Source organism: Podarcis vaucheri (assembly GCF_965113315.1).
Source record: "Podarcis vaucheri genome assembly, chromosome: 12".
Lineage (NCBI taxonomy): Eukaryota > Metazoa > Chordata > Lepidosauria > Squamata > Lacertidae > Podarcis > Podarcis vaucheri.
The window spans coordinates 33,524,208-33,551,528 of NC_138750.1; the positions used below are offsets into that span (position 1 = coordinate 33,524,208).

At 41.5% G+C, this 27,321-nt stretch overlaps 1 protein-coding gene across 5 annotated transcripts in view; it reads left to right on the plus strand.

The window, feature by feature from the left end:
* THSD7A (thrombospondin type 1 domain containing 7A) overlaps positions 1 to 27,321 on the plus strand; it is a 272,706-nt gene that overhangs the window by 58,467 nt on the left and 186,918 nt on the right. The gene's annotated exons all lie outside the window — the stretch shown is intronic.

The window sequence follows — 27,321 nt, forward strand, 5'->3', positions numbered from 1 at the left end:
CCAGGTTTGTTGTATGTCATAAAGGGCACGTGAACGCTAATGATGGATTAGGTGAAATAACCCGTGGCTTGCCAGATCTCATAACCAAAGAGCCCATGGCAAATAGGCTATATAGGTTCAAGATCACCGTAGACAGATGGATTTCCTTGAGTGTGGCACTAAGGAATAATGTGTCTGATTTCAAAGACTCTGTAGTCACGACTGTGTCTCTTTATCAACTTTTCAACAGAAATAAATGTTTTTATAGGTGAATCTGCTGCATTGATCACTAGCCCTTTAGTGGTAGGTTACTGGCATTGCTGTGTTTCTTAAAACAGTCCTATAACCTACTTCTTGTTTCAAAGACACTCCCAAGCTTTCTGAGAGCAGATCTTAAAATTTAAAACACCTTCTGACTAGCAGTCAGCTCTCTAGTAATGTGAGGAACTACTAGTAGTGTGAGGAATACATCATCCGGTATTGTTATTTCAGAAGATTTAGCAACCCAAAAGTCTTATTGTGGTTGGAATCCTATTCCTCCTTACCTGGGAGTAAGCTCCATTGAACTCAATGGGACTTACTTCTGAGTAGACCATATATAGAGGCTTATGCAGTTAGGGAGAGGGTGAGGGACAGTTTCAGGGATTGGGTCTTTTGCTGGTTGAACACTCTTGGCTGTTTTCCAAAGAGACAGATCAATTTACAATTACACCGATATCCTGCATTTTTAAAGACTGCATCTATCCACCAGCTCAAGGATGAGATTAAAGGGGAATTCAATTCAACTAGAAGGCAGGCTTTTCCCATAATACTAGAAGGAGACATTTGAAAGGGGAGGAAAGCCCTCCACCTCCACTTCTTTGCCCTGATTCTGAAAGATCAATGACAATGACAAGGGTACAAACCTAATGGTAACCCTGTGCTATTTCCTTTAATTGAACTGTTGGGAAATTTAGGAGACTGTGTGTCACCCAATTAAAGCTATGGGTCAGTGTAATATTATTATTTTTTAAGCCATAACCCTAGGCATGCAGCTCTGGGGTTACTTGCTTAATAAACGTGCGTGTTCTAACAGAGTAGTGATTCTTTGCCAAAACTAATTCAGAAGCATTCTATAGAAAATGCAGCCGATAAAATGCAGCAGCCTATAGAAAATAACTGATCCACCCTACAATTTACTGCATAACTCCTTTAATTTAATGGCTGGTACTTAATGCTAAAGATCTATGCCTATATATAGAATGAAGGCAATAATTATATTTAAAATCTCAGTGCTGAGACTTTGTAGGGGCAGAGGGCAGCCCAATGCAATTTGTATTCTCTATATGTATCAATATTCTAATGCTGCCTCATTTACACAGCAGGGAATAATTTTGGGCTAGAAAAGGATTAGCATTCAGAACATGGCTATAAATTACGTTTGTTCGGTGCCACTTTTTGATTTACATGTTATAAATGCTTGTCTCCCCACCCCCACCCCCCACCCCAAATAGTGGTCCTCCATATACCTTCTCTTTTGCACTTTTTCTGGTTTCTAAATAACTCAGTCTGTATTGTCTTCTGCATTGAACTGTTGGGGCAGGTGGAAAGGAAGCTCCGAAGTTGACATCCAGAGCTTGTTTTCTGGAGGAAAATAAATTCTGCCCTGGCTGATAGCTATCCGTACCCTGTGCTGAACTGTGTGCTCACACTTTACTCATTTGCCCCTTTCAGCTAATTTTGTAACAAGGACATATAATGCTTTTATGCAGTTTCCAGAGGCGTTCCGTGACTCCTCCAGTTGCATGACCTCCAGGCGATAATCCTTGCTGAGAAACTATCCTTTGTGGTGCAGGTGCTTTTCAACATTTGAGAGCCACGTGTGCTTCAGAACTCAGCAACCATCCTCTATCCATTCAGCCAAGCACACATCAATAAAATATATCAGTGCAACCAGGCAGGGATGGCCATACTTGGTTGTGGGCCCTTGTGCAAAATATGTTCTGGACCCCTCTTCTCCTGGTTTACTTTGATCGCAGATCAGCATCCAATGGCATGCCATCTGATCAGAGATAAAGCATAATTATACAGAGAAGAAGTGTAGGGCAGCTCCTGTGGTGAAATGGGTCAGTGCGCCTGGCTGCTAACTAGAGGTCTGGTGGTTTGAGCCCATCCAGGGATGGCTGTGGGCAGGAGGAGGTTGGATTGGAAGTGGCTTAGGGTGCCTTCCAACTCTGTGGCTCCAGGAAGCACATATCTTCACAAAAATCACAATGCATTTATAGATGATAGATGCATCTTTATATGTAATATTAATGGACAGTTGGCACAGAGTGTTCCTGCCAGAAGCAAAAAAAACCAAAAACTAAAGGGAGTTATTGTAGAACTGCTGCACATGAGAAAATTATCATGGAGATTTCTGAGGTTGTGCATCACACCCCCTCCACAGCCTATACGGCTGACATGGCTAGCAGACTTCCAAAACATTGTACAAATTTTGCCCAGAATACAATCCTTTGCAAAAAGGATCAGTGAGGGACATAGGAAATGAGTTAAAATACTCTGTATTCTTACGAAAAGATGTCAACTTGAGGTCGAGGGAAGTCACAATGGTGAAATTTTTATTTTTTATTTCATTTTTGAATAAATGTAATAATAATAATAATAATAATAAATACTCTGTATTCTTGATAATGTTTTATATTCTGGAAGATGTAAGATGGCTATTCATGTTCCTCATGGGGTGAAGGACATCTTCTAGTGTAGGGCAAAGGTCAGATGCCTTGGTTGACTCCCCCCTCCCCATATTGGTCTTCTGTATTAATACCCCCATGGGATATATTGTTTCCTTCTGTGCCCAAAAGTTGCTAGAGCAATAATCTGCTACGAATGTCTACATTAATATTTGGGTGTTTTTAAAAAGTCATTATACCAACGTGGAAAATATATAAAATTACAGTTTATGCAAGCATATAGAATGCTTTGTTATAAAGAGCAGGAAAGCAACGTTAAATACATGTGGTGTTTGTTATGCAGCCATAGCAAATATACCCATACTTTTACATGTCAAGAGTCGCTGCTCTGTGTGTCTGGGCCACTTTTACTTTCTAATAAAAATGTTAATCTTTGTAGTATTGAGAAGGGGTGCACTGGAGGAGGGGGAAAACATTTTGATTGCCCTAAACAAAGGCCATGACTCAGCAACTCAAAAGAATGTACAAGAAACCTTCTACACACACTGGGAGTTTCACTGATTTAATCTACCAGCAAGGGAATGGTTTGTGTGGCCAAAAAGAAATGCTGAAATAGGCATGGACATTTTTGCTTTGATTTGCATCCAAATCCAAATGTGCATTTCATGAATTAATAGCCAGTGAAAGCTGGTGAAGTTTTTGAGGAACTGATAGCTCACCTTGTGGGATAAGAGACTTTCAAACTGTTACTTTTTGGAGTCAGTGGTGGAGAAAGGGCCTGGTTCAGTGCTGTAAAAACATGAAGTTGATGGCTCACTAGCCTCCTTTGGGACAGACTGCTGATCTAATATACGGTGGCTAGCCAGGTGGAATGGGACGCGGGTGGCGCTGCGGGTAAAAGCCTCAGCGCCTAGGACTTGCCGATCGAAAGGTCGGCGATTCGAATCCCCGCGGCGGGGTGCGCTCCCGTTGTTCGATCCCAGCGCCTGCCAACCTAGCAGTTCGAAAGCACCCCCGGGTGCAAGTAGATAAATAGGTACCGCTTATAGCGGGAAGGTAAACAGCGTTTCCGTGTGCTGCGCTGGTGCAGGCTCGCCAGAGCAGCGATGTCATGCTGGCCACGTGACCCGGAAGTGTCTCCGGACAGCGCTGGCCCCTGGCCTCTTGAGTGAGATGGGCACACAACCCCAGAGTCTGTCAAGACTGGCCCTTACGGGCAGGGGTACCTTTACCTTTACCTTTAGCCAGGTGGAACTAAGCTTCCTTAGTTCAGACAGCCTGAGCCTGCTTTTGAGTAAACCACAAACCCATCTTTGAAGCCCAGGTTCCTCGCAGAGTTGGTCCAGTGCTAGCTTTCAAGATGGTTGTCACTGCCTTTCCTTTCCTCTCCAATTTTGAGGAGAGGAAACTGGGACTGCACTAGACCTTCTGTGCTGCTATACGGGGCATCCTGGGAAAAGTGAATAGTGGGGAGGCTCAAGGTGGGGAGGTCTCTATTCAGGTGGCTTTAACTCACAGTGCAGCCAAACATAAAGAAGTTTAATTTGGGCTTAAACCACACTGAGACCAAATTAGGGTAAGTTATTTGAGGTTGAGCCCATTGAGCTTTGGGGAGTGAGGAAAGCTTGCAGTGCATACAATCTTATAGTTTAAAGAAAAGGCAAGTCGAGGAGGACATGATAGAAGTTTATAGAATTAAGCATGGCATGGAGAAAGTGGATAGATAAAAGTTTTTCTCTCTCTTTCATAGCACTAGAACTCATGGGCATCCAACAACAGTGATTATTGGAAGATTCGGGACAGAGAAAAGAAATTCATTGTATAAGCTATGGCAGTCGCTCCCATGGGAGGCAGTGATGGTCACCTACTTAAATGGCTTTAAAAGAGGCCTAGACAAATTCATGGAGGATAATGCCACCATTGGCTATTAGCCATGATGGCTGGAGGCAGTGATGCTTCTGAATATCACTTGCTGGAAACTGCAGGAGGCTAAGAGGGCTCTTTGTGCTTGGATCCTGTTTGCGGGTTTCCCACAGGCAATCTGGTTGAGCAGGAGGCTGGATTAGGTGGGCCATTGGCCTGATCCAGCAGGCTCTTTGCCCCTTCTATGTGGGAGGTTGGCAGGATATGCATGTTCAGATATTGCAAAGATATAGCAGAGTTGGGTATTTCCTTCTCCACTTGCAAATGGAATCTTCAGGTCAGGTTAAATGGTGTTCTGAGGTCATCCGTAATCCTAGAAGTAGGCTATCGGCATCGATTCACCCCGTATTGGATTTACCTGAAAAATCTGTTTGGAGCCAGTGACCGAATACAATTAGAGAGATCTTGAGAACAAACGTTAAAAGATTGCAGACATAAACTCACATAATTTCTTCAAGCTCCGAGGGGCGTTCTGGGCTATATGTATGATTCTGGGTGCAATAAGCAAGGAACCAGATGCCAGGAGTCTGAATTCCAAAATTGAATTGCAATAAAATTTGTAGAAACAAGTCCCTTGGGATTGTTGGTAATTACAGAACTAGCATTTGTATCAGCTGTTCCCTAAGCAACAAAGAGAGGAAGCTAGGGAGGATGTCAGGCAAGCTGGGGGCTTTGGGTGTAAATAAGTGAAGGAGAGGGTTTGGCTGCAGGAACAGAGGGCAGCCAGAACAAAGAACAACTGAATTGTGCGTTTGGCACTGGGAACATTTTTTTTTTTTTGGGGGGGGGGACACAGGGTCCGGTTGTGAGTTTCCTGAAAGCAGATGCCATGACTACCACTTGCAGACTTGGTATGTGGACTCTCAGCTAGATTTTTATTAAAGGCTTTATTCCAGAATTCAGTACAGTGCCCAAGCACAAATCAGGTTACACAGTTCAGAAGTTGCAGCAGAGCCCTAGGGTGCATGGTTAGGCATAAGCTAAGGTCTTGTCCCAGCACTTGACATTCACCCTGATCTCTCCTTTTGAAGAGTGGGGTTGGCACAGTCATTTGCAGTTTTCTTCCTGAGCCATGGGAGTGAGGAAGCAAGTGGGCATTCCTATGTGTAGGTTGTGTCTGTTTGTGCTGTCACTGCAGTGTCATTGATGATGGAGCTGGAGTCAATGTGGCTGGCTCACTGTCCAGTCTAGTCTTAGGTGCCTCCCTTGGGAATGTGGGATTCTTCACTGAAGGGGTGCCACTGGAGTCAAGTCAGGCTGCTCTACTTTGGCAGCTAGGCCATTTGCCTTCTCTCCTGACAGCCCACTTATCTTCTCCCCAGTGCCTAGGTTAGAACCTCCCAGACTGCAGAAACCCTGCCCAAGATCCAATTTTGCACCTTTGTCCCATTATTCCTCCACTTCTGACCGACCTCCACAGGGCACATGACAGCAGAAACGGTTGTGCTGGTGGGCCATAGTATGTTGCCCTCTGTGTTACATCTTTAGACACATACCTGACATTTCAGTTTGCTAAGGTCCTCTGCATGCGCGCAGTGGTGTAGAAACAACTCCATCATGCTGTGTCACTGTGGGGTGTGCGAGAGTAACAAAACCACATAGGTCATTCTCAGCTGCTTAGGATGCTGGCAGAAAGGAAGTTGCTGATGGGTTGGGATGGTGGTTGCAATGTTCACATACAAAGGTGTAGGATTGTATCCCAGGGAAGCGATAAACAAACAGCTGTATGTGCATGGACATGGGGAGAGGATGTCTGGATGCAAACTCTATAGGAAAGGCAGAGAAGGTCATGTCACTCGGGGGTCTAGAACATGTTGGACTATTGACTATCTTTATTTGTCTACCTTGTTGCTTTTTGTTTATTCTTCCAGTTCATTTTTGGAGTTCCCAGTTGGGTTGCTGTTGGTCATTTGCACTCTTATTAGAAATGAACATCAATGGTGGTGTGTCTGGAGAGATAGATAGCCTTGTTGAACACGTGGTGATTCCCCCACCCTTTTTCACCAAGTGTTAAATTGGACTAAATGGCAGCTTTATTGACTATGCTGCTTGCCTTTTCTTGCACTGGGGGTATATATTATCCTTTCATGGTGCTCAAGAAATGTTTTTAATGGATGCAATTTCGTTCTTCCTCTAGGCATGTCCCTGGATGTCATTGTTACAGTGAAATGACAAATCAAAATAGTTGCCCCTTCATTATCCCTCATGAATGGTATTATTGCAGTGATATTTCCATAGTACAGCAGCTAAATGGTATTGGGCCTTAGCAGCCAAATAGCAGAATTAGGTGTTAGCCATATGGGGAAATCAGGGGTGTCTGAAGAACTGGATGCATTCATGTAAAATAAAATAACATCGAAAACTAATGTTTCAAAATGGCTTAGCATTTTTGGAATGGAAATTATTGTTGACACTGGGAAACTGGCCAGTATCTATGTGATTAGTTTACAAAATCTAAAGCTGCCATTTATAAACAGAACAAGATGCTGTATTGCAGAATAGTCCCTGTTGCCAAATAGCTACTGCCTTTTACTGCAGGTGTGGCTGTAGCATTTTATGCAGAAAACATTGTTTTTCTGTACATGGCAAACCTAACTTTTTTAAAACCCAAGCATCATCTTACCAGCCACTTATTGTTGGCAGCTAGTATTAGTACAATTGCATCAAGTAGTACAGTACCAATTGCCTCTTATGTATACCGTATTTTTCATTCTATAAGACGCACCAGACCACAAGACTGGTCTAGTTTTTGGAGGAAGAAAACAAGAAAAAAAAAATTCTGAATCTCAGAAGCCAGAACAGCAAGAGGGATCGCTGTGCAGTGAAAGCAGCAATCCCTCTTGCTGTTCTGGCTTCTGGGATAGCTGCACAGCCTGCATTCGCTCCATAAGATGCACACACAGTTCCCCTTACTTTTTAGGAGGGACAAGTGAGTCTTATAGAGCAAAAAATACGGTATTTTACTTGTGTGATTTCAACCTGGCATGGTTGAAGGATGGCCAGTTGAAATTGTGCAAATTAAATGCATGCAAGGTTTTCCCAACACAATAAGAGCTTTAAAGCTCTCTGCCTTGCTTATTGGGCAAGGCACTCTTGGCACACTGGCTCTGGAAGCCTGGGGGTGGCCCTGCGAGATTTTGCAGGATATCTTGTTAGAGCACCCCCTCTGTCAAGAAAGAGACAGGGAAAACATGTCTCTGTTAACTCTCCTTGACATCACAGCAGCTTTCAATGCCATCAACTGTGGTATCCTCCTGAAGTGGCTGTCTGAGTTGGGGGTGGGCAGCACTACTTTAAGGTGGCTCCAGTCCTACCTGGATGATCATTTCCAGAGGGTGATGCTTGGGGTGTGCTACTCAGCCTTGTGAAGCCTTCAAAGGTGGGATTTCTCAGGGTTCTTACCTCACCCCCCCCATGCTATTTAGCATCTACAGGAAACCACTGACTGTGGTCATCCGGAGTCTTGTTGTACATTGTCAGCAATTTGCTGATGACATACAGCTCTACTACTTCTTTACATCTGCAGGAATGGCAGTGGATGTGCTGGTCTTTGAGGATTTGTAACATGGGGTGGTGATGATGATGATGTTGTAGGAAACTCAAACCCAAGTCAGACTATATCTCTAATCCAGAAGTTTCCATCTTCTTACTTTCCCCAAAGAAAAACCAGTACAGTCGTACCTTGGATTCCGAACTTGAACGTTTTGGCTCCCCAACGCCGTAAACCTGGAAGTGAGTTTGCAAATGTTCTTTGGAAGCCGAAGGTCCGACACAGCTTCTCCAGCTTCCGATTGCATGCAGGAACTTCCTGCAGCTTCCTGCAGCCAATCAGAAGCTGCGCCTTGGTTGTCGAACGTTTTCTGAAGTTGAACAGACTTCCAGAACGGATTCCGTTCAACAACCAAGGTACGACTGTACTGCTTTGGTTTAAGTAGCTTGTGTATTAGCTTTCAACCGATAATTGTATGAAAGTTAGATCAAAATAAATGAATAAATTTTAAGAATTCATCTGTCAGTAGATGGGGAACATGTGGCCAGATGTTGTTGGACTACAACTGTGATCACCTCTAACCATGCTGGCTTGGACTGATGGGAGTTGGAGCCTAACAATGGACAGAGAACCACAGGTTCCCCACTTTTGGTTTAGTTCAATGGTGGCCAAACTTGGCCCTCCAGCTGTTTTTGGACTACAACTCTCATCATCCCTAGCTAACAGGACCAGTGGTCAGGGATGGTGGGAACTGTAGTCCCAAAACAGATGGAGGGCCAAGTTTGGCTGCCACTGGTTAAGTTAGTCTGATAATCTGAAGGTGATTGTAAAGTATCCCCTCCTTGTTGCTCCTTGTAGCTTTTGTTACATTTGTCCCCTGCGTCTGTAGGTTGAGTTGAACTTCCATGCAGATGACCTTTCGTAAAGCTTTTGCCATTTGGTGTGGTTATGTTGCAGATGAACTCTGGCTAAAGACAGTTTATTCTTAGGGAAAGTGGCAACATCTCTGTTGCCAGGTTACCACAGGCAATCAAGGAACGTTTGGTGAGAAGGGTGTGCATGTTACTTCTGAAGCTGCAGCATCAGACTTGAGAGGTAATCAGTTGCTGAAATGGCAGCTTCTGAGGGAGTATCTTTCTCCAACACCCAGGTGTAATCCCTTACTATTGGACCTAGTAAGATGTAGGGACTGATGTTTGAGGATTGTGTACATTGTAAATTGTGATACGTGCTGGCCTGATTCAGCTCTCCTGGATGCAAATAACTCCCAACAAAATGCTTTTGAAAAGCATGTTTCAGTATAAAATGCATTTATAAATGTGCACTTGGAGAGAAATCACATTAAAAACACATATTTGAAGATTAATTTGCATGCATGTTTCTAAAAAAAGTTATTTAAAAAATCACAGATTAATGTCAGAATTAAGAGATGCAAAAGAGATACAGACCAGAAATGTATTTATCCATTACCTAGCTGCAGCCCACAATAAGTGGATGAAATTCCTTTCTCTGCTGCAGGGGGAGTCCTATGAGGGAACATCATCATTTGAAATATTGCTTTATGAAACCTAAACCTGCCCTTTTAATCCACTGGCATTGAATTGAATTTATTACTTGGGAGCTTTTTTTTTTTTTAATGATCATTACCAGTAAAGTGTTTAAGAAATGGATCTTCCGAACAACTTCAACCAATGTAGTGGTAGATCCTTGTATCAGTGGCTTGCAGAATATGCTCCAAACCATGTTTTGGAGAACTGGAAATGAGCTGTGGTCTCTTCAGGGACTTGATCCCTTTGGAAATTCCTCAGTGAAATCACTGATTTGAACTTTTCACAGTAATGCGCAGATGGGAAGTAATGTGCCATCCACCAGATTTCACACTTGTCCAAATGCTGAAATGCCTCTCCTGACAGCTGAAATGTATAAGAAAAGGTGTTTAAATATGTACTTTGAGAGCCTATTAACCTGTATTAAAGTATGTGTTTAAATATGTATTTTGAGAGGATTTTGTGTTGTTGTTTTTTAAAAAAAATGCAGCTGAATGTGGACATGGGGCAGGATTATGGGAGAAACATGTAAATGACACAGACTAAAATTACATAGTGTCAGCCATCCCCAACACTCTTTCTTGCCTACTAGTCCTCTTGTAGCTTTATTGTCAGTTTCCTGTTTATCACAGACTTATAACAAACCAGAACTGGAAGTTAATGTTTTGAAATGGGTTTCCAGTGCTGGTTTGGAGGGCAAAGGCAAAACATAGTTTGCCAATTTGGATAAACAGTGGTTAGCACAAAACTGAAAGTGAAGCCAGGGGAAGGGAGGGAGGAGGGAGTGTGTAAACCCAGAGCTTATTTCTGATTATCCAGTGGTCTGTTGTCCTCACTGGCAGCAGTGGTAGACGTGAGCCCGTTATTTTGATTCCATTAAAGTCAGCTATGGGTTGCTCGTGGGGACGGGGGTGGCGCTGTGGGTAAAACCTCAGTGCCTAGGACTTGCTGATCGTATAGTCGGCGGTTCGAATCCCTGTGGTGGGGTGAGCTCCCGTCGTTCGGTCCCAGCTCCTGCCCACCTAGCAGTTCGAAAGCACTCTTAAGTGCAAGTAGATAAATAGGGACCGCTTCCTAGCGGGAAGGTAAACGGCATTTCCGTGTGCTGCGCTGGTCCTGGCTCGCCAGTTGCAGCTTTGTCACGCTGGCCACGTGACCCGGAAGTGTCTTCGGACGGCGCCGGCTCACGGCCTATAGAGCGAGATGAGCACACAACCCTAGAGTCGGACACGACTGGCCCTGATGGGCAGGGGTACCTTTACCTTTACCTTTATGGGTTGCTCACCTGTAACTAAAGACAGATGTTGAGTCAAATGCTTGCCTTAAATTCCTGAACTGTTTGTTGTGGCACTCTGGCCTGGCGGGAAGAGAACTTGCTTGTGTTTGGAGTACATAATAACCTCCTCTCTTTTGGCTAGGCACGACAAGCTCATGGAAGACTTGCATTTTGTAGTTAATCACTTTCTTATACTCTCAGTACCTTTGTGCTATGCCTAGCACCCTATTTAAGGTTAAGTGGGATAGACAAAAACATGCACTGTCTAAGTGTGAAGTATGTAAGGATAAAACGATTCTGTAGAGCATAAAGTCATCCATCGTAAAAACACCCCCATCTGTTTGTTTTTCTTGTGCACTGTTGAGTGCTCTAAATGTGAAAATTGTTGGCTTCCAAGGAAGGAAGAAGCACTACATAGTTATCACCAATTTCAGTGCAGAATAGAAAATTGTCTGGATGTGTCGATGTTTTCTCTTGCTCGCAGCTGTCATTTCATAACAATGCACTCCTGCATTCATGCGCAGCTGATTAAGCCAGAGGCGCTCCCTGCCAGGAGCAGAATCCTGCCTCCTTCTTCCCCTTCCCCTTTCTCCTCCTCACCTTTTGCTTCATTAGTTTTTGTTAGTCAGCTGACACTGTAAACTGGGATGAGCTGTCAGTAATGGGTCTGACGGCTGCTTGTGAGCTGCTGGTATAATTATGGAAGGAAAGCTCCAAGAGCAATGACATCCAGGCATACTTTGAGAGGGCAATTGGGTTCTTGGGAATGGGGGAGACAGAGAACTAGTCTTGGATGCTGGATGAAACGATTAGAAATGAATATAAATAGCTCCTTCTGGTTAATTCTGTTGTGTTCACAGGTTATAAATACAGCCAATAATACAGTGTGTGAAGTCTCCTTGTCTGCTCATAGCCCCAAATACATATGTGCTAACATTCTATATCATAGTGGAGTAATTTAGGCTGTGGGTTTAAGAACTGATGGCTACAAATTGGACACTTATAAGCTTAGCTGTGGCAGCCTTTGTCAACTTGGTGTAGTTTTGGACTACAGCTCCCATCAGTTCTAACCAGCATATGCTGGCTGGGGCTGATGGGAGTTGTAGTTTGAAATACCTGGAAGGCACCAGGTTCGTGTAGGCTAAACTATAGAGATGGAAGAACTCACATTGAACAGTTATGAGATCATGGGATCTCAAGGGCTCATTGACAAACCTAAATTACCTTTAAAGAGATGCTGAGTAAGAATTCAGATGTTATTTCCTCCCATGCTGGCTCCCACACTTCCTCCCTTTCTTCTGTTGCCTCCCTAGTATTTAGTTTAAAATTTCTAGGGCAGGGACATGTCTACTTGATGGTGTAATGATGCTGGTAATAATAATAATACTAGAATGGTGAAGTCTTCATTCACACTCATCTGCTCTGTAAGAAAAGGAGCCAGAACAGCTATTTCTGGAAGTGATGTTTCTCTCTGCTTCTTGCTTCATTGATTGAATCAATAATGAATTGGATTTTATCCTTTTAATTTGCTAATTCATTTCTGAAATATTACCAAGATAATGTACCTTACAAGCGGAATGCACGTTCCAAATGCTGTATTTTAACTATGACAAATATGTGTTTCTGTATAACAAAGATGGTATTATTATTATTATTTTTAACAAATGAGAAGGAAGGCAGCTTCACTACCAATCTTTCCCCCTCCTTTTAAATTTGTGGAGATAGCCATAGCTAAATTATGCACCACATACCCCATTAAGCGTGGATAGGTTTAACAGTGATGGTTCACTTGAACAGCTGAGGGAGTGCAACCCAGCAAACGATTTTTGAAAATTATGCAGGGGGCTTTGCCTTCCATAGCTAAGAATCCATTTGCACATGGATTCTACCTTAGCACAGCCTCAGCTGAAATGTTCAGCTTATAGCTGGGATAGCTTATGTGGACATTGGCTAACAAAACTTTTGGCGTTCTTTGAGACTGCTTATAAATCATGTGGATCAGGATGATGCAGTAGTCGTTGTGTACTTGGCTTAGCAGTCCTGGGAAAAGTGGACAGGTTCTCTTATGGATCAATAACTGGGTAGAGAAGCAGCTGCAGAGAGTAGGAATAATTGGACAGTCCTCACAATGGTATGTTGTAAGAAGTGGGGTCACACAAATATCTGTATTGGAACCAGTACTTTTTAATTTGATAATTAACTACCTGGAAATAGGAATGAGCAGTGAGGTGACCATGTTTGCTTATGACATCAAGTTTTTCAAGGTGCTTAAGACCAAAACATGATTGCAAGGAGTTCTGAAGGATCTCTCCAAACTGGGTAAATGGGCAATAAAAAAGGCTAAGGCATTTCAGTGTAAGAGACGCACCTTGGGAGAAAAATCCTAAGTTCACATATGCACTAATGGGGGCTGAACTGGTGGTCAATGACCTGGAAAGAGACATTTGGGTCATGATAGATAGCTCAGTGAAAACATTGCCCCAGTGTGTGGCAGCTGTGAAAAGGCAAATTCCGTGTTGGGTATCGTTAGGGAAGGTATTGAAAATAAAATGCTAATATAATGTTGTTTTACATTAATTATGGTGCACTTGGAATACTGTACACAGTTCTGGCATCTGCACCTAAAAAATAGATGTTTTAGGTTTGGAGATGATTCAAGAAAGGGCAGCCATAAGCAACTCCCCTATCTGTAAAGGTTACAACATTTGGTACTTTTTAGTTTAGCCAAAGGTCAGTAAGGGCAAGCATGATAGAGATGTGTATAAAACTATACAGGTTGTGGAGAAATAGGTAGAAGTTCCTCTCCCTTTGTGATATTACTAGAACTTGGGGTCACTTAATGAAACTGAATATTGGACAAATATGGACAGATAAAATGAACAATTCTTTAGTGCGTAGTTAAACTTTGGAATTTACTTTCACAATATGAAGTGATGATCACTAACTCGGACAGCTTTAAAAGGCGTTTAGAGAGATTCATGGAGTTTATGGCTGTGTTTAAAATGTGTTTACTGAGACAGGACTTGTTTTATGTATAATGTATCAGAGTTTCTGGTATATGCAAGGTTATTTGAAGGGTTTAGTTTGACCTACTAAGTATCTTTTGGTGCCTGGCAGGTGGGCAGTTGCTTAGTTGCAGAAAACACTTAACTTGGAAGTTGGGTTCTTTTTATACTGTACTGTATTAGAGGATTGAAAATGTTCACTTCTGATTGGCTGGCCGGTAGAAATTCTTGGTCACTCAATGGATGGAGAAAGTGGTCTGGTGAGGGACGAGAATTCTATGCCGCTCAAATTTGTTTGATTGAAGGGTAGCTGTTGCTGGAATACAAACAGGTCAATTCTACCACTGTTCAGGGAGAGTGACAGTAGACCTATTGAAATCAATGGACTTGGTAATGAGTAACTTAGATATATTTATTTCATTAGGCCTACTTTTAATATAGCTTAGTTGGATTAGCACCTAGTGCTCTTGGCAGAAGTGCCTATGTGACAGTTCTCTTGATTCCATCACTTTTGGGCATGGTGGATGTTAAATTCTCCTCTCTTAAAGCTGCTTTTGCTTTACATTTTCTACAGAGATTGACACCCCTGTGTCTGAATTTCCCATTCATATGCAGGTATATTATCTACTGTTTGAGATGGGGCTGTCTTGTAGTGCACTGCAATTATGCATATGAAGGACGTGGTACATACATAAAGTTCTCTTAGATGCTGCAGCTGAGGGGGTTGACAGGTGGCAAATTTATCGCACAGAATTTATTCCCTGTAGTGAATGTAATGTCTATACCAGGAAAGGGGAAGCTATGGCCCTCTAGCTGTTGCTTGACTCCCCACTTCCATCAGCCATCATGAACAATGGTTAGGGGATGATGGGAATTGCAGTCAGACACCATCTGGAAGGACCACAGGCTTCCTCATATGTGGTCTACAGCATCTCTCAATCACAGTTTTGAAGTGTTAGCTTCAAGAATTAAAAAGTAAAAAAAGTGACAAAAGCTGTTCCGTAACTCAACAGATTTGGAACGTGGGTTAAGTTTTCACCATCTGAATAAAAGCAACACTGGCAGGGGATGAATAAGGTCAGACATGACCATATATAGGCTATGAAGATATTCAGATCTGTGCATTTCTGCACCATGCAAGAGTATGCCAGTTCTTGAGCGTCCTTCAGATCATGATGAAATACAGTAGGATGTAAAGTCCCTCAGGGTGCATTTTCCATATTAAAGCTTTAAATTGTAAGGTCACAAGCTTTTTTGGAGTATATTTGATGATGATGAGCATGGCATATGTAATGATCATTAGCATGCGCCTTTTCTACTGATGTGCTATTGTAGCCATAGCATTATGGCTTGTAGGTCATTGCTAGAGCATAAGAGGAAGAATTATTCCTGATTCCTTCTATAGGGCTACATCTGAGCTGTTCTTTGAAGGAAGAGGTTATATATATATTATAAATAATAATAAACACACAGATGTGCAGGCTAGTTTGCATGCCTAGTCCTATTGTTATTCTTCAACAGTTGCCTTTCCATGTTAACAATGCTAGGAGGTTTCAGAGTTTTTCTTAGAGTAAGTCTGAACATTATCCCAGTTGTGTAACAAAAGACTGAATTGTATTTCCGTAACATGTTAATGTGAATAAGGTTAATTGAAATTTGTGTCTGTCAATATGGGAAGGACCTTGATTGATGATTTTTAGATCCTGGAAATAAACCCTCAATTCCATATTTGGTTGCGTATAACCCCTTTTTGAAGGTGCATTCATTGTGTCATGTTAGCAGCAGGAGATTGTCTGTCTCTCTCACTTTAAGGTCATTTCTGCTGGAAAATTCTAGACTTCTTCTCTGTGGCTCTATACATAGTGGCTTGTGTGGTGGTGTGAATCCATGGAGCTGTATTCTGCTGCAACAGTAAGGCAGCAATTTATACAGGGGTTACATTCTGGGGATCACACTTAAAGCCAAAATCACATACAGTATAGTCAAAACACATTTGGTACAATGACCGGTTGGAATTGCCAAAGTCTTCTTGTTTTTTGTGTTTCTGAGTTTCTATCCTGTAACGCCACTTCAATTACTTTATACTCCGAAGTGGTCTATAAATTTGTTTATGTATATTTATTATTACATTTATTCCACACTTGTTTTTCCCAAGGAGCTCAACTTGGCATACACAGTTCTCCCCCTTCCCCATTTTATCCATGCAACAATCCTGAGAGTATGTGACTGGCCCAAAGTCTACCTAGTGAGCTTGTTAGCTGAGTAGGGATTTAAACCGCTTTCCTCCCGTATCCTAGAGTCCAACACTCTAACCACTGGATGATACTGACTCTCATTTATTATTGTTAAGTAGTAGTAGTAGTAGTAGTAGTAGTATTAAGTGGCTGGTTGGACTTCACCGCAATATGCTGTAAACACAGAGCCAGTGAGAAGCAACAAAAAGCCACTTTATGTGGCTTCCTCTCTCACCAAGCCAGCTTTTCCTCTTCTGGCATAGATTGCCACATCAGAAATAAAGGAGATTTGCTTACACACTCAGGCTATTTGGTCCAGGAACAAAGAATGCATCATTTGTTTTCCCTGAGCTACGGTAAGAGGCGAGCCAGTGAGTGCAGCCTTGCCAGCTACAATGCCAAATTGATACAGCAGTTAGCGGCTGCTGACACCATCCACTGGCCAAAAAATTAATATTTTTTTCAGCGAATGTATATAGCCTGACACCCATCAGTGCAATGACACCACAATCCAGGCTTCAAGCTAGGAAGTGCAAAGGAACAACCGAGCTGACTTTGCTGAACTGATTAAAGCAGCTGAACCGTAACCGAAATGAATGAACTTCCAACGTTATGCACTTGACAAATCAACATTTGATCTTCCTCTGTACCACAGGCAATTTCTATGCTTCCCTCCCCAATGCTTGTAACAGAAATGTCAGACTTACCTGAGATCCTTTTTGCAGTACCTTTGTACTAGGATGAATGAGCGCCTCTAAACTTCAATCATGAATGCGAAGCAAGAAACAGGTGTGACGTAATCCCATACACTGTAGGATGGGCCCCGTATACATAATAGTAGAGAAAATTTAGTATGAGTAATTAAACATGCATTAACTGATTCACTATGTCCCAGCAGGCCTGTTTTTCAGTTACTGCATATGAAACCCATTAAAGTATTATTTTTATTTATTACATATATACCTGTTTGCTTCAGCACTTCTGCTTGAGGACATGCATTTTGAAAACAGTGCTGTGATAATTAAATGCAGAGCTTAGAGGAAATATGATGACTGGAATTTGCATATGGTAGATAATTGGAGGAGGTAAATAATTATTAGGAGCATATGTTTGTGCCCTATATTTGCAGCAATTTATTGTGAAGCTCTTGAAAGCTTTTTCATTTTGCAGCTCCCAAGGCTGTTAATGAAGTTCAAAAAGCAGAGCCACAATAGCAGACCTGGAACTACGCTGCCAACCAAGATAGAGCAGTTAGCTGGGAATCCAAAGAGCTTCTTAGGCACCTAAGGTTGTTTTTTTTGCTCTACAACGTTCATTGCTCAGGAGAATCTGTGTCCTCCCAGAGAACAGACCATATCCCTTATTCCACAATGCATTTCTGGACTATACCTAATTAACCGGCAATCAAAGGATACAACAATGCCCTTCTCCATGGCTGCTCCCAGACTTCGGAACTCCTTCCCTAGAGAAGCTCGACTGGCTCCCTGCTTATTGTCCTTCCACCAGCTGGTGAAGACTTTCTTATTCCAACAGGCCTTTGGGAACTGGCTGCTTTTGAATGAAAGGTCTGGTGCCGTGCTTTTTTATTGTAATCATCTGTATGTTTTTAATAGATATTTCATGCATCTATATAGTTTAAAGCCTATTAGTGTTTAAAGGTTGCTAAATTATTGCCCCCTCCATGTTTTTAGCTGTTCTTATTTTATCTGTAAGCTGCCTTGAGTTCTTGTTAGGGAGAAATGGCAGGGTAACAACAACAACAACAACAACAACAACAACACCTGAAGTCTGTACCTGACTGTTGGTATACCAGCCAAAGATTGTAACAAGTAACATAACTCCCCACTCCATGTGACTGGGAAGGGTTATCTAATCGCCTCTGATGTCCAGGTACCACTCTGATCGATTTAACAGCCCACCCCCCCGATTAAGGAATTTAAAAAGCAAGACACACTATCCTCAATAGTTAAAAAAAAACCCTCCGCCGCTACCACCACCACACAGTAAACGTTTACACCAAGGCTGGAGCATAAGTAGCCCTACAAATGTCAGATTACAGTCCCTCATCATTGGCCATGCTGGGCTGGGGTTGATGGAAGTTGGAGTCTAAAAACATTTGGAGGACACCAGATACCTCTACCCAAGGTAAAGAAGGAGGCTTAGCTCTCAGGGAAAGTTTCTTCAGTGTTACGCTAGTTTTGGGATCAGATAATGCATGTCACCAAGAAATGGTACCTCAGGACTTCAACTGACCCAGGGATAACCAGTACTGAGATATTATGCTTCTTTCTGACCTTCTGTTGGTACAATTTATTCATTACATTTTGTTCCAGAGGTCTCAGGGAACATTCAGTGTCTCCCCATTTAATATTAGCAATAACCCTGTGTTGGCTCAAGTTTTTAAAAGAGTTCTTACTTTTTGGCTTTTCTCATGCCACTGTATATTTTGTGGATTTAGCTTCTATCTTGTTGCAATGTTTGCATTTTATTGTTCTAGTCGTTTCATTATTTTATATGCTGGTTTCCCTGACCTTATTTTATAAAGATAAAGCAGGGTTTACTAAAAACAACAACCCACTTCTCAAGAAGCTTTGTGTCTGTGTCGGGATTTAAAAATGGAAGCCCTTTAACTTTCTCTTCTTTCTTCGTCAAGGCTCTTACTTCCATGGTTGCTCCCAGATGACCTGTTTATTGAGCATTCATCCTGATAGGCATACACAAACTTTGCAGGAAAGTTATATGTTATTTGGAGGCAGGGGGTGTTGCCTGGCGTTGTGTAAAGCAAACTTCACAGAGCATTTCCCTGCCATCTTCCATACTGCAAAAAAAGTCCCAAGAGTGCCAAATCCATTTTAATTGCACTCCCCAAATTTGCCAGTATGCTGTTGAATCCCATCCGCAAAATGGGCTTGGAAGCAGCCCTTGTATTTCTTTGAGTTCTTTATCACCATTTCTTTAGCGGACCTTTTCCCAGATCGCTCAGATCTCACTTTCCTCCTTTATTGCTGCTATATGACCCTACCCCTACCCCCAGGATATGCTTACTTATGTATTGTCAGTAAGTGACTCCTGTTTCTGTCTTGTCCATCTAATGCACTTTGAGAGAGTTGTGCATCGAACCCTTGTTACTTCTGTTCAGCACATCACAGCTGTGGATAGCATAACGGGACCATCTTTCACTGATGTGGGATTGGGTGGAGAGGGCTGTGAAATAGGGAGCAAGCAGGTGTGAACTTGAAACGTATCATGTTAGAAATTAAGCCTCGGCATGAACCTTTGTGTGTGTGAATGCATTGCAAGAAAAGAATAAAAGCAAACAGATATACTTGGTTTCTTTGAGTAAGGTGGTTTGAAAGGCATCATGTGCAAGCCAGCTTTCTCTACTTCTATTTTTCCTTTCCCCTTCTTTCTTATTCACTTTAATCTATTGTAAAGGTAAAGGGATCCCTGACCATTATGTCCAGTCGCGGACGACTCTGGGGTTGCAGCGCTCATCTTGCTTTATTGGCCGAGGGAGCTGGCGTACAGCTTCTGGGTCATGTGGCCAGCATGACTAAGCCACTTCTGGCGAAACCAGAGCAACGCACGGAAATACCGTTTACCTTCCCGCTGGAGCGGTACCTAGTTATCTACTTGCACTTTGACGTGCTTTCGAACTGCTAGGTTGGCAGGAGCTGGGACCGAGCAATGGGAGCTCACCCCGTCGTGTTCAGTTAAAAAACCCCAAACACTTTTTCATGCATGGACATATGTGTAACATGACTTATTGATTCATTAGAAAAGATCGGTGCTCTAATAGTTCAACAATAATTTCTTTTAATATTTGTTCTGTCGTGCAAAGCAAAGCTTTGTCTTTAGTCTGTGAACTTAAACAGGATTTTTTCTTTCCCTTTTTTTTAAAAAAAAAAGTGTTGCAAAATGACTTGGGAACTGTTCCAGAGTTTTTAAAGAAAAGAAACTGAAATGAATATAAGCAGGTTTCAAAAATAGAATGTAATTATATGGACCAGGTTCCATTTCTGGCACTGACCAAGGCTGGAATAGCTCACATAAGAGAAGAGTACAGGTGTGGATCAGGATCAGGGGAAGTTTCTACTCCACTGAAAACAACAACAACAGGGCTTTTCACAATGAGTTTAATTACATTAACTTGTTGTTGTTGTTTAGTCGTTTAGTCGTGTCCGACTCTTCGTGACCCCATGGACCAGAGCACATTAACTTAGTTTGAATTAATTATCCATATGCATTGCATGAATGCTCTTGTTTGTTTCAGTTTGAGCAGCAGGAAAGAAACTCATGAATAAGACAAGGACAGCTCCAGGCTTAGCGGGGTTTCTCTGCATAGTTCCCGCTGGTGCCCCATAAACAATGCCACTCTGGCAGTCTGGCAGTGCAAATCCATTGAGCAGTAGCACTTTTGATTGATGCTGGATGGACATGCCTCTAACCAGCATGAGATGACTGTTGTTTGAAATGTCCTGGAGCATCCAACTTAGGTTGAATCTACACACATATTAAAAAACCCACTGTGAAAATGTTTTCTTTAAAAAAAAAAAAAGTTTTGAAAAATACATTGAATTTTGCATAGCTCACTTTCACCATCTAGCGTCACGTTTGTATATTGCACTTTACAACACATTTAAGACGTTTTATTTGCAGCTGTGCAGCTGAGTCCTTAATGTTGTTTCAGGGAATTGTGGACAATTCATAGCCACCTGTTGCAGGAGACCTAGTACTGGTATCAGGTTGCTGAACCATGCTGTGGCACATGAACCATGGCACTTAACTCAGCCCTCCTCAGAGAGTCCCCACAGGAAAGTTGCTTGGCGTCTTGATGATTCATCATGGAGAATCAAGGGAGACGTCTGCCGTCTTTGGCTGCCCTCCCTACAACTGAGATCAGGGCCAAAACACTTGTGCTTGGTATAGTCATGTATGGAGGAGCCAATAAGAAACAGGTTCTGAGCAAGTCAGGTTTATTATCCTGCCTCAGCTGAGTGTCTCTATTCAACAGAGACAAAGCTGTATATAGTCAGGGGGACTACAAGGCTCTTTCCAAATTCTTTTGCCGTTGTTTCAATTTTTAGCCTTTTGTAATGTCCAGACACAGGCTCCAAACAAAACCATGAGTGGCAAGCCAGTAACAAAATGTAGTTCTTGTTCATGGCTTCATTTTGAGAGAAATAAACCATGGGCCTGAGTTTGCACTCTGTCTTGCTTCCTCCAATGTGTGGCACAATGTGTAGAGGAAGAGCACAGCACTAGTTCATGTTAAATCATAGTTTATTCTAAAGTGTGGCTTAACATTGCCTCTGAACTGGGCCTAAGAATCGCATGCTCAATGCAATTCTTTCCTAGATGGCGTCAGGGGGAATGTCAGTGCATGAGATGCCATCATTAAGCTCCTGAATTACATCTTTTTCTCAACTTGCTTAATCAACCCATGTTTTAAACATTTTAAGAACATTCATATGAGTCTGCGATATGATAAATATAATTGTGTTTTGGAAAGCAATGGCAGTTTTCAACATGCAACATTTGCTACTTTGCAAAATAATCTTGTAGACAGACTGCCACTTATTTTTTTTCCTGTAGCCTTTCATAATATCCCAAAGGTTGAAGAGAAGAAATTATGGTCAGCTGGATCCTGCGTATGGTTATTCATGGAGATTCATTAGCAACCACTCCAGACAGAATAATTGATTACTAAGTTGTTTTGAGCCAGGAGGAAAGCATATGAACTTCACATTTTGATCCGCTGCTCTATCCTTTTTAAAATACATTTGTGTGTTTGTATTAGAAGCTTTCAAAGTACGAAGTTGAAAAGGGCGAGTTAGGCCACCTTAGGGCCAAAATATTTAAAACGAAATTCTGAGCAATTAGTAAATCCTTCCTTCTCCTAGCCTCTATTGCGGTCTCCATATTCATTGCTGTGAGTGACAGTCTTTCCACTTATTATTCCATGGAAGAGCTGTTGACATTGTTGGTAACTAGTTGTTACAGTGCTCATTTAATCAGCTAATCAGCTGTATTAAACATATTTATTCAGATTGATAGCCTGCCCTTGCCCTCAATGGTAGTGTACAATTTCTCCATCCTCAAATGCTTCAGCATATTTTCATATTTATTAGCATCTTATACCAAGATAAAATTATTCTGTAGAAACCTCTTGCTGAAAGTAACATTCACAATTTACACATACACAATGAAAAAAGAGAGGGAGAGCGCGCAATAATGAGCATCACTGTGAATTGTGGTGGGGGGAAATCTTTTGACTGGGATATGAGCATTTAAAAAAGGAATAAGTTACCAGCTAAGATTTTTCAAATCTCAGTAGACCTTCTGAAGTAGTTTGACCTACATAGATAAGTTTATTTATTCAAAGTACTTTGCCCAAAAAGAGTACGGCACACCATTTTACACAAGTGTGTGGAACTCAGGAAGACTCCCAGAAATTAATGAGAATTTCTCTGTTAAATGGGTCACCTTGTGTATCCGACACTACTTTAAATTATGATTCATTTTATTACACTTGCTGATGTGCTTTGAATATAGCGATTGGACAGGCCTTGTACTATGAATTTTTAAGAACAAGATAGACAAGGCAGTCTGAAGATAAGAAAATGAGTTCATTAAGGAAGCTTTTTTGGAGGGTGCGCTCTGTTAAGACCTTTTTTTTTCCTTTTCATTTTGTATGCCATGAAAAGCAACTGCTGCTTTTAATGAAATAATAATGCAGTTCGTTAATCTGAAAGAACTTCTGGAAGTAGCAAGGTCTCCCACAGTATTCTGGGAATTAGTTTGAACATAATTGGTTGGATGTCAGTAATAAAATGCACACTAATGAAAAAAGAAATATTCAAACCATGATACTTCCATTTTCATGATATACAGTTTAATAAAGCTGCATAATTTACTTTCTGTCTTGCCTTCTGTTCTGCATACAAGCTCTTCCTATAGTATTTAGATTCAGTATTCCAGTATTTCCATAAAGTGGATAGCCTGCCATTTTTCTGATAAAGATTTTAGTACCATTCACAGTGCTAAGGTAAGTTTGCATTCATTTGCGTCCCCTAGTTTCTCTCACATACATGCACACGCTTATTTTCTCCCATGATGGTCTAATACTTCTTCACAACTTTCAGCTATATTTTTTCATTTGCTGATGTGCTAACTAATTCTCCAGTGGCTTTGTTGGAGTCCATTAAGCACAGTGTCCAGAGTCACAGTGCCAAACATCAGAAAATACAAACAAAGCAAAATAATTCAAACAATGCAGAATAACTGTAAGTGGTACCTCTACTTACGAACACGATCCGTTTTGGGGTGCCATTCGCACCCTGAAAAGTCCATAAGTAGAGTGATGCTACTGCACATGCGTGAAGCACGCAGATTGCTTCTGTGCGTGTATGCGCAGCGAACCCGGAGGTAAACACTTCCGGGTTTGCCACATTTGTAACCTGAAAAGCCGCAACGTGAAGCAAACGTAACACAAGGTATGACTGTACATGATTTTAACAGTGAGGAAGCATAAAGGAACTTAGGCATCACCTTTCAGTTCTGATGCCTCTGTGATCATTCTTGACTCACTTTTCTTTATTTTGTTTAAATTAAGTAAATTTCAGTTTCCAGTTATGAAAATTTGCAGGTGGAAAAAGGTGAGGAGAATTTTCCCAATTAGGATTCTTGGATCCACATTTAAATATCTGCTTTTATGCCCCTGCCTCCCAAACAGTCGCTGAATCAATAGAACCTGTTGTCGGTATTTCTGGTTTGCTTTCCAGAGCATGCTGCAGCCAGTGGGGTTTTCTGGCCCATTGCATTGGTCTCCCCCTCCTTATATGACAGCTTGCTCTTATTCCTTGGCTCATTTGAAAACACTGCCAACACAACCCTTTCTTTCCTCTCCAGGGAGATTCTTTCTATCCGTGCCTTTTTCTTCTGTTCTCTCCTGGGGCGGGAGAGCTTTGACAGTACAAAGAGCCCACCAAATTAGAATAGTTTGGTGGACTAGACCCTTCTGCAATTAGGAAATTGGCTCTTTACAGTTCTCCCTTTCCATTCTTTTTGATTACACTGACTTGTTTCTTGTGGCACTTCTTCTTCTGATGGTGTCACGGTGAAATTGTTGCCTTTAGCAGCAAAAATTAGGTTTGGAACACAAGACTCTTAAGGCAAGTGACTTGGTGTGCAGCTCATTAACAAAAAGACTTCATTATAAAGAAATCCAGCCTCCTTATGATTTTAAAGTATAATTTGAATGTTGATAGGGTGGCCACTCACTTGCAACTCATGAAATAACAATGTATGCAATTAAATTCTGGCCTGTGTTGTATCACTCCAATTTCATGGGTATTATTGGTCCAAACGTTTTTTTGTTTTTTTTAAAAAGAACTGAATTTGAGCTCATGTCTAATTTTGTAGGCTTTCCTTTTTGATGGATCCATGGAAATGGCTACTGAGGGTTCTTTGTGGAGTTCACCCAGATTTTCTGCTTATTAACTGCATTGTGATCCAACTTCTGGCACACATGGATTTGCATTTGCAGCAACATGTTGAGGAACAGAGCTATAAATAACTCATTTTTTTAAAAAAGTGGTTGGCGATTACTTTTTTTAACTCACACATCATTAGGGCTGAGATGAAGGAGAGTGTTTTGTTTGTTGAACAGCTATGCAAATGGCACGCAAACTTGTAACTGTTTCTCAGCTTTTTGTCACAAGTTCTAGACACTACATGTAGCCCAGAGAAGTTCCTGAGCCTTGGACGCTGTGCAATCCCCTCAAGCTTCTCCCATCAAGTTCAAGGAAGCTCTGCAGCTTGAGCATGCAAAAGCTTATACAGTACAGTCTTTCTATATTCCTTTTTCTCTAGCTGATAAGATAGTCCTGCCTATATTCATGTGGGCTGGGGAAGGGCTTACAGAGTCCATAAACAAACCATCCGAGCCTGCTTACCTATTGGGGTCACCTTCAGAGGCTGTCCTGTGTCTCACCCACATCCTTTAAAACATGTTTGCTTAGGAGTAGGGAGAGGGCCTTTTCCAAGGCAGTGCATAGAGAACAGTCTGACAGACAAACACATTTCCAAAACACAGATGAAGGTTAAGGATTTTTTAAAATATAAATTGCATATTATATTATGGAAACAAAGTCTGTGATGCTCATGCTGGATTTCTGTGTTGGAAACTTAAAGGCCACTTTTTAATAATTTGCTAGGTACCAAGTAGGATTGCAGAGACCTGGGAAATGCGGAAGTCTTTTGACTTAACGATGAGTTTCAGCTTAACTTTGCTTTTTCTTAGGTTCTCTAATAAGGATTACTTTGGTACCTATTGTCTTAAAAAACGCAACCCTTAATCTTGGCATGAGCTTCTTCTGTATAATGTCATTTCATAGCTAATAGATCAGCTAAGTTGAAGAATTACTTCTAATCTCTTTAACCCACAGACGCTGAGGAGAATATGATGAGGTTAATGAAATGAGGTCATGCTGTTCTCTGTTGCTGGCCATTGATGGACACTTTAAGAGGCCTACTTGGTATCATTCTCTGGCTCTAGGGTTCAAATGAGTGCAGATACATTCTTTATCCTAATCACATCTGGGTTTCCGTAAGTGAACTGCTTGGTTATCCATCACATCACCTGCAAAACATGCAGACATCTTTGCGGCCACAAGTTAACTTTGAGTAGATATGATTTTCTACATTGCTTCTAGATATGTAGTAATTCTCGCTCAGTTGAATGTGGGACACATTTTACAGAAGTTTGATCTATTACTTATTCAGAACAGTATATACTACTAAAGTTAATATGACCCAAAGGGGTAAGAATGAAAGGATATCGAAGCATACAGCATATGCTTAGTTAGAGCATCTGAAACTTTGTCCAATATTTCTGTTAATAGTGTATCGAATTAGAGAGGAGTAATTTCATTCAACTCAAGAAATTAATCCTTATTTGCCTCCGGATTTTAAGAAGTAGGTTTTCTTTCTAATGAGATTCAAGTATGTATCTCCCCCCCCCCTTTATGGCAATAAATACCTTTTTTATTATTCTATAGAAGACAGAAAACTTGGCAGAATGGCTGTGAAATGGGTTGGATTGTGCTATACCTTTCCCTAAAACATATTGAAATGGAGATGGTATTAAGGTCTGGATTCAGCTAGTTGAAGTTAGTGCAATGAGTCCAACCAATGCAACAGGGCTTTCCCTCCCCCCCCCCGCATGCCCCCCAAATCAGCTTGGTGTGTGTGTGTGTCAGGAGAACAGAGCATGGGGGCGCAGGAAGAGGGGAGATTGTTCTGCCTTGCAAGAATAAATATTTGCCATGACAAAACAATTGTATTAGCATGACATTGAATTCCACCTTAAATACCTATTTCTGAATATCAAGTATTCCATGCTTGGTGACCTGTTGTAGTGGTAGTTATTTATTTGTTATTACATTTGTATCCCACTTTTCTTCCAAAGGAGCCCAAGGTGTCATGCATGGCTGTCTCTTCTCCCTGCTAGCCTTGTAACAACCTTGTATGGTAGTTTAAGTTGAGAGTTGGTGAATGGCTCAAGCTTCATGGCCAAGTAGGGATTTGTAACTTGGTCTCCCAGGTCCTAGTCCCACACGCTAACCACCAAACCACACTGGATCTTAGACATTAAAATGTCAAATCTGGCTGTCAGTAAGTCCTGCTGAATTCAGTTGGAGTCAATGCACGACTACCCAGAAGTAAGTCCTGTTGAATACTATGCATAGGATTCAGCTGTGCGTTGAGTGCTAATATGCTATTGCTCTCAGCAGCAAAAGCACTACTCATTCTAATTTAAAAGACTAAGGAAATGATTCATTTCTACCCATTTTGCTTATGCTTCTTTCTTGCCAATTGTCGGCTTTTAGCTGATAATATTGAAGTATCAATTTTGTACTCTTGATTGGCATTTTGTGCATGAAAGGAACTTCACAGCTATTTTCACTGACTACAGAGATGGAGAGCCATATCAATTTATAGACAAATGCTTGACCTTTCAATATTATATATACTTCTTGCATTTTGAAACCTGGAAAGCTACACAGATAGCTAATACAACACCACTTAGCTAATTGCTTAGAAATTTCCTTCCAGACAAATGAGTCAAAGCAGAGCCAATGCATGTATAAGTCATTTATGATATAAGGGCCAGTGGTTAGTTTAATGAGAAC